Source organism: Sinohyriopsis cumingii, chromosome 4 (genome assembly GCF_028554795.1).
Source record: "Sinohyriopsis cumingii isolate HCF-2022 chromosome 4, ASM2855479v2, whole genome shotgun sequence".
Taxonomy (NCBI): Eukaryota; Metazoa; Mollusca; class Bivalvia; order Unionida; family Unionidae; genus Sinohyriopsis; species Sinohyriopsis cumingii.
Genome location: NC_142964.1, coordinates 53,929,270 through 53,942,197, shown reverse-complemented (window position 1 = coordinate 53,942,197; position 12,928 = coordinate 53,929,270). Strand labels below are relative to the sequence as shown.

Here is a 12,928-nt window from a genome sequence, read left to right as displayed (position 1 = left end):
GCGAAAGAGAAGAGACAGGTTAGTGCAAGAAAGTTACGATAGGAGACATTTATATCTTGAAAAGTGTTGATAAGGAAGGCGTTTCAAACCGAGTCCCATTAATCGTTTCGAAGTATAACGTTCATAATGAAATCAATTAAGATATGCAATAAAACACACCGCACAATTAATAAAGTAGCTAGTTCCGACTTAAAGTGAAGGCAGACTATTTCTCAATGATCTTTGATGTTATAATTTTGTTTTGGTATGTTTTCTGAGTATGTACACGCATACAGTAAGAATGTTGAAAAGATAGCTGCATACCAATTGCGGGTATTGACTCTAGGTTGTTATTTACACGTGTATTAATAAGTTTCTCTTAAGGTACGAAATGGTTAGTCACACTGGTGTGGTTGAATACCTTTCTAAACTGTGCTCTAAGCCTCGCCCACTCTTATTTACGTAAGAAAATGTTTCCAAGGAGTTATACAGTACGTATAGTGTTTGCGCTCTAAGCTAATTTGCTCCTATATTTTACTTGGCGCGCTGTGGGAACATTTCCCACGTGTCGACCTACATAACAAAACGTGTTACAACTACTCCCACTAGATCTAGTTGATTGACTTTCCATCAGCTATTGGCAATTAGATAAACAGGTGTTAAACGTGACATGTCGGACAAGTCGATGATACCAAAACAAACAGGGATACAAACAACAGAATATTATATTTGTGTTTGTGGATACAAACAACAGCAACAACTACTCCTACTAGAAGATAACTTTAGTGTTGATTGTACATGCAGCACACTATCAGTGGATAACTAGATTTAGTTGAATTATCGCTACTCGGAGGGAAAGATTGATGTGACGTAGACCATGGGACCACGGGGTTTTAGGTCATAACGGGATGAATTGGTCGCTGAGCAGAGAGGTGGATGTGTGAGGGGTCTTGTTGTTTTGGGTTTAACGCCATTTTTCAACAAACGATAGGGTATACATGACGACCAGCATATCTGGTGGAGGAAGAACCACAGACCCACGGGAAACTACTGGTAAGCTGTATCATATATCCACATTGGCCAAGCCTGAGACCCGAACCCACGCGAACAGAGCTCTATGTGTGGTGATAAGGGAGCTGAAGGGGTATTAGTTATGTGTTGATCCAAGCCAGTGCCAGATTAAACCCTGTGGAGGCCCTTAGGCAGTCGAAATCTTTGAGCCCCCCTCGCAAACCGTCTCATTATACGTTTTATCAATATTATTGATCCGTTATCGCGGGGCCCCTAGGCCGGTGCCTACTCTGCCTATTTGGTAATCCGGCACTGATCACAGCTAATCTGACCGAGCAAATTGCGCACCAAAGCTTACGCGCGTTGCTTTATAATCATTGACCAAGTTCATCTGGTGCATTATGCGACGGACAATCTGAGTTTACCGTGTCTGCAGATGGCAACCGGTTATGTCATGTTCCATAGCGTCAAGACATGTACATAACAAAATAAAATGTGCGCAGTATATAAAATGGAAAAAACTCAGCACAGTTCAGTAAAACTCTGTCTTTAAATAAGTATATGTCTTATATTTACAACATGTTCATGCAATTAATTAAAAATAAAAAGTGTTTAATTAGGTAATGATAATTTCTTTTCAAAGGGGATAAATTAATTTCAATAAGTAACACTGTTTTTATTCGACAAATGAAACCAAATATTTCAAATTTGTCTTGTCCAGGATGAAACTTAAAAAAAAAAAAAACCTCTATATAGGTCGATTTAAGTGCTTTGTAAGGATCACATGTAGGAATTCTTTGGTTTTCTTTCTTTTTGCAATAGTTTCGATTTTTGTTGTTGTTGGTCTTTTGATTCTTAAAAATTGTGTCTTGTGGTTGGAGGTCTGCTTGAGCACATAGTCAAGAATGAATAAATTCATCCGAGTTTGTGATATGTTGGGCATCCGATTTCAAAGTACCATTAATATTCTACGAGTGTGGGGGGAAATAACACAATCATTGTGATCTGTGAATTTTATATTCAAATACAGTAATTATATAATGGTTTTATATTACAGCTATTATAGGCTTTATTTGGGCAATATTCTCTTTGTACTGGGTGAACACCATAACTCGCCCAATGTACATAAACACTTGTAGGTATATCTCAGATAAAGAAAGCTCTCGGCCCACTTTCAGACCATAAGATGTCTAGCCAGTTAATAGTCGATACCTACGGTACGTTAAGTCGATCGGGCCATTCAAGTACACTTACACGCTAGTACAATAGCCTTATACTGCAACGATTGACCTATATTTTATTCATTCATTCTGGATTGTCGCTGACGTAATCTGAGTCAGCCAATAGCATGTGTACAAACTCTTTATGTTAGCAAGCGTGAAGCTGACGCTGTAAACAACATGTTTGTTTCAAGGTGCGGTGCGCAGTGCGTCAGATGCTGAGGAATGACAACATCAGTCGCAATTTGACAAACAGTTAATGGCGTAAACGAGTGAACTTGACATTGGGTTGTGTCGCTCTCCATTAAGAGGTTGGCCATCCAATAATAAGTGTTTTATAAAGTTGTACGTTGAGACTTTCAAACATCTTTATAGTCGGGTAATTTCGAGATATTTGAGATTCTGATCTCCACTCTGACAAAAATAATGCAAGTTTAAAATGTTGAAATTTTAAATAACTACATAAATATAAGATATCATTGCATTGCATACCTATATGAATTTAAATACAGGCGTGTGTCATTGTGGAGAGAGAGAGAACACAATTATTTTTTATTTATATTTTTATATTTTTATTATTATTAACATAGCCAATTACAAAAATTGAGGACCACATGGCAGATGGTTCAGTCATGAACAAATGCGTTATCCTCGTTAAAGAAAGTTTATTATTATAAATATTATAAATGTTATTATTATTATTATTATTATTATTAATGAAATAAAATATATGTCCTGTCAACTTCTTGCTGAAGGGCATACTTGACTAGCACAGTATATTTGGTTGGTACAGCGAAAGCAAATAAAAAAGCTGCCTGCCTAGGGGAAAAGAAAAGAATTGTGGAATAGAAGAAAAAGAAAAGATACATAAGAAAGGACAATTCAAACTGCAAATTCGGTTCTTTAGTCTCGACATTCCTGCCCCAAAGTGACCCATGGTTTATAACCCCGAACTCTCCAAAAGAATTATTGTTTTCACAGCAAAATCGGGTCATTTAATAAAGTGCTCGCTTTACGCCGCCAACCCTGTCAACGACAGATCTTCGCTATACACCTTCTTTCTCTACATAATCAAACCAAGAAACTTATTTCCTAGAACATTCCGGAGGCTTGTCTATGTTGCAACTGGAAAGAATAAAAACAGTGAATTACAAACTTCCTACAGGCAAATGTTTCAATTTCAGGTCACATGGCAGGCATAACGTAACATTGGGTGATCACAGATCACGTGGCACGTAGACTAATATAACGTTAGGTGACAACATATCACATGTAAATTTAGCATAATTTAACACTGGATGACCACATATCATATGGCCATGTGCGCCCGCAGCATAGGTCAAGGGGGTGGTGTCACGTGACACCCCAAATCATACTGCATATATATATATATATATATATACTTTCCGACAAGTTTAATCATGCAAATGAAGCTGAAAATGTCACAAGATTCAGTTCAAAACGCTTAGTAAATATTAAGCTCTAATTTCAGACTGCTTACTATACTAACTACTCAACTAACTCTCATGGCCGTGACTGACCCCCCACCCGCCAAAAAATCCTGCGGGTGCCCATGCATATGGCACGTAGAATATAAAACTAGATGACTACGTGTGCATGCTTCCACCAAATGTGTTTTCTGTCACCGCGTTTATGGATTTGTAGCGAAATTTTATGATTATTTCCTAACTTGCGAATTTTTTTTAAACCTTCATGGTCCTTACTCTGTGATCGGTTTTGTGTAATCTGAAGATGATATACAGCACATGACTGTAGTAGATGATATACAACACATGACTGTAGTAGATGATATACAACACATGACTGTAGTAGATGACAGACAGCACATGACTGTAGTAGATGATATACAGCACATGACTAGTAGATCATACACAACACAGGACTGTAGTAGATGATATACAGCACATGACTGTAGAAGATGATATACAACACATGACTGTAGTAGATGATATACAACACATAACTGTATAAGATGATATACAACACATGACTGTAGTAGATGATATACAACACATAACTGTATAAGATGATATACAGCACATGACTGTAGTAGATGATATACAACACATGACTGTAGAAGACGATATGCAACACATGACTGTATAAGATGATATAAAGTACATGACTGTATAAGATGATATACAGCACATGACTGTAGAAGATGATATACAACACATGACTAGTAGATGATATACAACACATGACTGTAGTAGATCTTATACAACACATGACTGTATAAGATTATATACAGCACATGACTGTAGTAGATGATATACATCACTTGACTGTAGTAGATGATATACAGCACATGACTATAAGATGATATACAGCACATGACTGTAGAAGATGATATACAACACATGACTGTAGTAGATGATATACAACACATGACTGTAGTAGATGATATACAACACATGACTGTAGTAGATCATATACAGCACATGACTGTATAAGATGATATACAGCACATGACTGTATAAGATGATATACAGCACATGACTGTAGTAGATCATATACAACACATGACTGTAGTAGATGATATACAACACATGACTGTAGTAGATGATATACAACACATGACTGTAGAAGATGATATACAACACATGACTGTAGTAGATGATATACAACACATGACTGTATAAGATGATATACAGCACATGACTGTATAAGATGATATACAGCACATGACTGTAGTAGATCATATACAACACATGACTGAATAAGATGATATAAAACACATGAATGTAGTAGATGATATACAGCACATGACTGTAGAAGATGATATGCAACACATGACTGTATAAGATGATATGAAGTACATGACTGGATAAGATGATATACAGCACATGACTGTATAAGATGATATACAGCACATGACTGTAGAAGATGATATGCAACACATGACTGTATAAGATGATATAAAGTACATGACTGTATAAGATGATATACAGCACATGACTGTAGAAGATGATATACAACACATGACTGTAGTAGATGATATACAACACATGACTGTAGTAGATCTTATACAACACATGACTGTATAAGATTATATACAGCACATGACTGTAGTAGATGATATACATCACTTGACTGTAGTAGATGATATACAGCACATGACTATAAGATGATATACAGCACATGACTGTAGAAGATGATATACAACACATGACTGTAGAAGATAATATACAACACATGACTGTAGAAGATGATATACAGCACATGACTGTAGTAGATGATATACAACACATGACTGTAGTAGATGATATACAGCACATGACTGTAGAAGATGATATACAACACATGACTGTAGAAGATAATATACAACACATGACTGTAGAAGATGATATACAACACATGACTGTATAAGATGATATACAGCACATGACTGTGGTAGATGATATACAGCACATTACTGTAGTAGATGATATACAACACATGACTGTATAAGATGATATAAAGTACATGACTGTATAAGATGATATACAGCACATGACTGTATAAGATGATATACAGCATATGATTGTAGTAGATGATATACAGCACATGACTATAAGATGATATAAAGTACATGACTGTATAAGATGATATACAGCACATGACTGTATAAGATGATATACAGCATATGACTGTAGTAGATGATATACAGCACATGACTGTAGTAGATGATATACAGCACATTACTGTAGTAGATGATATACAACACATGACTGTATAAGATGATATACAGCACATGACTATAAGATGATATACAGCACATGACTAGTAGATCATATACAACACATGAATGTAGTAGATGATATACAACACATGACTGTAGTAAATGATATACAACACATGACTGTATAACATGACTGTAGTAGATGATATACAGCACATGACTGTAGTAGATGATATACAACACATGACTGTAGTAGATGATATACAACACATGACTGTATTAGATCATATACAACACATGACTGTAGTAGATCATATACAGCACATGACTGTAGTAGATCATATACAGCACATGACTGTAGTAGATCATATACAGCACATGACTGTAGAAGATGATATACAACACATGACTGTTGTAGACGATATACAACACATGACTGTATAAGATGATATACAGCACATGACTAGTAGATCATATACAACACATGAATATAGTAGATGATATACAACACATGACTGTAGTAGATGATATACAACACATGACTGTATAACATGGCTGTAGTAGATGATATACAGCACATGACTGTAGTAGATGATATACAACACATGACTGTAGTAGATGATATACAACACATGACTGTATTAGATCATATACAACACATGACTGTAGTAGATCATATACAGCACATGACTGTAGTAGATCATATACAGCACATGACTGTAGTAGATCATATACAACACATGACTGTAGTAGATGACATACAACACATGACTGTAGTAGATGATATACAGCACATGACTGTAGTGATCATATACAGCACATGACTGTAGTAGATCATATACAGCACATGACTGTAGTAGATTATATACAGTACATGACTGTATTAGATGACATACAACACATGACTGTAGTAGATGATATACAGCACATGACTGTAGAAGATGATATACAACACATGACTGTAGAAGATGATATACAGCACATGGCTGTAGTAGATGATATGCAACACATGACTGTAGTAGATATACAACACATGACTGTTGTAGATCAAATACAGCACATGACTGTAGTAGATGACATACAACACATGACTGTAGTAGATGATATACAGCACATGACTGTATAAGATGATATACAACACATGACTGTAGAAGATGATATACAACACATGACTGTATACGATGATATACAGCACATGGCTGTAGTAGATGATATGCAACACATGACTGTAGTAGATATACAACACATGACTGTTGTAGATCATATACAGCACATGACTGTTGTAGATATACAACACATGACTGTTGTAGATCATATACAGCACATGACTAGTAGAAGATGATATAAAGTACATGGCTAGTAGAAGATGATATAAAGTACATGACTAGTAGAGAATTGAAGGCAGCATATGAATGTAGAGAATTACAGGCACCACATGAATGTAGACAAACAGCATATGAATGTAGAGAATAACAGGGAAAACATGACTGTTGAGAACGACAGACGGCACATGAATTTCAAGAAGTAATTGATTCATTTTAGGAAAAAAATTTCAGGCATAAGACAGAAGAAATAAATCAAATATCTGGATTCAACCTGATAAAAATAATAATAGAAGGAGTGAAAAATTCTGGATTTATCGTACAGGAGTAGAAATTTATTTTGAAATTCTCCCAACAACTTAACTGTTACAATAGTTAAAACTAAAGCACTTTGGAATAATTAGCACACTACTGTTGCTCGGCAATTTTGACATCATATGGTCAATATGTGATTTGCTGATACCCCGGGTTAATGTTTTATGATGTGCACGGTAAAGTTGTGATTGTTATCCAGTGTTAACCTATTATTTCCTGCATGGGAAATATGTAATTGGCTGCTACCCGGGACTAACCTATTATGATATGCATGGAAAAGTCGTGGTTGGTTTAATCATTGCAAATTTTCATTCACTGAACTTGTGCTTATGCAAATAATTCCATAAATATATCTGGAGACGCGGTAGCTCGATTGGTAAAGCGCCGAGTTTGATGACCACCCGAGCCAGACGGGTGGATGCCTTGGTGTGTCTTCGAGAAAGGCCCTTGTCACCTTTTCCCTCGGTATGATACTCAAAAGAGTTAAAAGTACCATTCAGACATACACAAATAAATGTATCCTAATAAGTTTGACACGGTTCTGTTTTGCCTAGTATTCTTATCGTATGATTTAGTTTTATTTCTCCTCCATTTCCAGCGATTTCACCCCTTTTCCGCTGTATAAATCCATTAACTTTTGACGTGCCAATCGAAACACTTATAACTTTTAGTGAATGAGTACATTTACAGTTTACACAAATTTCGTTAAGGTTGATGTCCACACACCGGTAATTACTCCATGTATTTCGGCCCTATCCTTCAAATGTTACGCTACGTTAATTTTGGGGTGAAATTCTTTAGGCTAAAAAGAAAAAATAAAAAAAATGCTCTAATGGAAGTCTATTTACTTATTTTACCTATTTGTAATTACTTTAATGTTACCTTCGTATTCCTATCACTTAGAATTTATTACAATGTAAATTTTTTTGGGTGATTATTTGAAGTCATGTGGTAAAAATACATGGTGTCATGACCAAGATGAACATGAACCTTGAACATGTAGTTGTAAAGCTGAAGTTACCACCCACCAGTAACAATAATGACCACCGTGGTTTGAATACAGTATCACTGTGGTTTAACGATATGTATGCATGTACTTTCCTGCACATGTATGTGTTTGTTTACAAATAATTTGGGAATGTTTTTGACTTTGCCAATTTAGAGTGATATCTTAGAAATTAACAATGAATACATTGTTTGTTAGTTACGGTGGCAATTGATCAAATAATTGTATCAGTTAGTTATTGATATAACGTGATACAGGTAGTAACGGCAGTAAGAAGTGATTAAAATGTATTTTAATCATATGGTCAGTCACAATACCAGGTGCAATGACCAAGATGTGGATATAAACAGAATTCAAATGAATGCGAAAACCAAAAATACCGGTACAGGTCAACAAAAACAGTTCGGTCATCGTCCGACCGTAAACACGCGACCTGGTGGTTAGCATAAGGGAAACAAATTATGACGCCTGAGATTTAAAACAAAACAGAATTTAAAACAAAGCAAATCAAAAGATAAATAACTAAAAATTAATTTTCTTAATGGGTAGTCAAAACGTCTTATAATCTATGTGCAAATTTAAAATACACAATACGCCGTGACCTGCGGTGACTCAGTAGTTAGTGTGCTGGACACGAGAGAGAGAGAGTGGGTTCGAATTTCGGCCATCGGACCATCTTGAGTCAGCTGTCATGGAGTGTCCTTGGGCAAGGCGTTTTACTCCAATTGCCTGGGCACTAAATATCATACCAAACACGATACGACCTGTCTCTATGGTGATTGCAGTTTGATTTTGTACACGATATTCAGCTTGCAAGTCTAATTCGAATTATTGACGACTGTACAACCCCCTTCTCTCTCTCTCTCTCTCTCTCTCTCTCTCTCTCTCTCTCTCTCTCTTCGGTTTGGCTCATCACTGGTTAAGGCGTTGGACCCCTAATCAGAAGTGTACGGGTTCTGCTCCCGCAAACAAGCGGATCAGTCCGGATCCGCTACAGTGTAGTTTGCTTGCCTCAATATGATATAATCTTCAATGTGTTATCGTACAGTAAAATATTGTAACAGTTTTGGTCTGCACAAAAATTTCAGCTACTTTTTAACAACAAAATATAAGACGAAACAGATCGACATTACCATCTCTTACACATTTTTGTAAGAGACAAGTGACTATTAAAGTTCATTGGTTTGGTTTGGTATTTTACGCCCCAGCGACCCATCAAGGTTGTTTAGTGTCAAGGCGATTGGCGTAAAGTAAAATGCATTGTCGTTAAAGGTCTTTGACTTCCTATATACATATAGTCTAGTTACATTTATGTATCTTATGACCATTGATTAAGTCATCTCTTATTTTGTTTTTGTTGCTTCTTGTTTGTTTGCTTGCTTGTTTTTTCCTAAGATCAAGATGCATTCCTTCTTCGTTAGTTTGGCCTCAGTGCATGCATTTTCTTTCGGCTCATTTATACTAATGAATTCATCAAGATATCTCTATTTGAAAATCCTCACGTCCATGATACGCGGTGTAATTATTAAATCAATGTGTAAGCTTAATTTGCATTTTTCCCCAACTCGAATATAACTAGTGTCATCTCAGCGTGTGTAGCAGCTATCTCATTATACCGTCTGTACAAGCTTATAAGACGAGTCCAACTGCAAAATGCACAGACCCAGATCTGCCGTCGCATAATGCACAGGAGATCTAGGTCTACGCAGTTTTTTTTAAAGGAGTTGTCAGAAGAGCAAACAATATATACCCTGATCTGCAGGCGCATTATGCTACGGCAAATCAGGATCTTTATTGTTTTTGCAGTTTGCCTCAACTTATCAGCGAGTACAGAAGGTTGTTGTTGTTGTTGTTGTAGGGTTTAATGCCATTTTTCAGCACAAGATAGGCTATACATGGCGGCCAGTATTAATGGTGGAGGAAGAACCCAGGAAATCCCCGGAAAGAACCACCGACCCTCGAGAAGCTACTGGCAAGCTTTCTCACATACCCACATTGGCCGAATCCGAGACTCGAACCTACGCAGACAGAGGAGTACAGAAGGTACTGGTTTCGATGTGGGCATTTATAACCGATTTAAATCAGGCAAGGAATAACAACAATGGTCTTAGGAGTTTGTTGTGCATATCGCACGCAGTGCTGTTGACCTGTACGGTCAATAACCCCCGACCGCGTTATAACAGGACATTGACCGTTTATGTGTTAAACCCTGCCATCTGCGGTTCAACGGCCTTCATCATGGAGCCAGTTTAGGAGCATTTTTTTTCTTCATTTTTTAAGCTAGTGATGCTTTTTAATGATATTCTTGTTCTCTTACATTTTTACGCTGAAAGTAACCCAAAATATATATTTTAAAAAGTTATACAAGAATAAAACAGGAAGATGTTTATAGTATCCTTTTTGTTAGCATTAATTTGTAGTCGCCCCGTATTTCACGTTAGCAGACACACGAAAATAGTGGTGGACCAGAGAGACCTGGTCCTTCTCTGGTCCACACTGAAAGTTCGCTGGTACCCGGTCTGAATTGGGAAGCCAGTAGCATAGGCTCGTAAGTAGTTGCATATGGGCCTAAGGCGAGTGCGCAGCAGGAAGCGTACGGAAGCTAGGTGTGTAAGTATGTTGCGTCGTTTAACAACATCCCAGCACTGGGGTGGCTTTATGGTGCCAATTAAAAGTAAAACTCGACAAATGTAAAAAAGCAAAGAACCAGATTAATGTGCTTGGGACATCATGGAAAAAAAAGTACGAAGATTCCGTACTTACACCAAGATGAAGGGTGTTCGCATACACGGTGTCACGAGCTTTGAAAGTGTAACGCAGCTGTGAGCGAACTCGAACATTAGGTAAAGTAAATAGTACATGCATCACGTGTGCGTAGTATGACGGAATATTCTTGGTCACATAAACCACGCATAATGCATGTAAACCTGTTTATCGGTTGGATCAGGCCCCGATAACTATCTTAGCAAGAATAAAATTGGTACTTTAGAAAAGTACACACGACAGGACGCGAGTGAAATAATTAATGAAGCAAGAGTTTTTACAGTGGTTTAAAATCAATCCACATTAAAAACTTCGGACTTTCTTGGGCTTTGATGGCACATTACATAATATGGTACAGTACATAATATGGTACAGTAATCCATAAACTTAGCATTCCATGTTTAACAACGAACGTACGCCAATGTAACTAATGCAACCACCATTTGCTTGTCATTGGTGGTTACATATTTGATAAAGGTGAATGCACACACCACATTTCATTACAATATACGCAAGTGTACTTTACTTAGGAAGCTGAACTACATTTAAGTACAAACAATTTTGATATACATTGGGGCATGAAATAGATGTATGTCACATCTACCTACATGTAATTTCTGCTCATCTTCGCTCGCTACGTGACTTCGATACACTTCGTTCCTCATTTACATCGATGTGGAACACCTCGATTCCCCTTGACTTCTGATGTTTCAGCCTGGAGTGATTTTAACAGTGTACACACTTAGCGAGTGTGACCATTTTATATACAAAAATGTTTGTGTTCACTTTACCTTGAAAATTAGGTAACTGAGCTACTTTTGCTGACAATTATTTAGCGGTACCTCGACGGGATTGATTAGTGATCACTTATAATTTCGAACATGCGACGCAATGCAGTAAATTGTATCTACTATCAACGCACTAAAGTGGGTCTGGTGTTGCTTGCCAAAGCAGTCATGATCGCTAGATATATCTAGGTACAAAATATTCGAAAACACCACTTTTCTCACGAGCCGCCCCTAATTGTAATTGCTATCATAATCAATGAAATTTCCAGACGTTAGTTTTGAGTCTACCCTTTAATAAACCATATTGAGTGACCTATGCGCAGACACCATAAAATACATGTCGAACTTATGAAGGATGCCCGAGGAGCAGATACGATCAAAATATTTGAAACAAATTATTTTTTTCTTCAGAGTTCACGCATTTTATATTAAACCATGTTTTTCTCGATTCATGCTGACTCCGCCTCCCACTAACAGTGCAGGTACAGGAAGCAGAAAGAGGATCTGTTATCACCAAAAAAATATATATGCTTGTTGATTACACTGTTTTCTTGCCATAGTGCCATAATTATCGCATTACAGATAAATACAGCCCAGTATTGTCGGGTACTCTGTTTACGTGGCACGTGCCGGACACAACCATTCTGGTATGGTACCTTTTTAGTATGAAGTTGAGAATAAGAGACCAACAAGGAAGTACTCTATTCAAGAAATGAAACCATCCCCCAAATACCCGTATGTAACAATACGAATCTAGTAAAGAGGAAGCTCCTCTGTTGAAAGATTTTAACAGGCAGGTCATGTAGGTCGATCAATAATGTATATACGTTATCAAACACGAT

The 12,928-nt window shown here is 36.9% G+C and overlaps 1 long non-coding RNA gene across 1 annotated transcript in view; it reads left to right on the top strand.

The window, feature by feature from the left end:
• The first annotated feature begins 521 nt into the window (after window positions 1-521).
• LOC149801178 (uncharacterized) overlaps window positions 522-12,928 on the top strand; it is a 29,162-nt gene continuing 16,755 nt past the window's right edge. The window contains exon 1 of the long non-coding RNA XR_016420586.1: window positions 522-1,032. This is a non-coding gene — a long non-coding RNA (uncharacterized LOC149801178). The remainder of the gene's footprint in view (window positions 1,033-12,928) is intronic.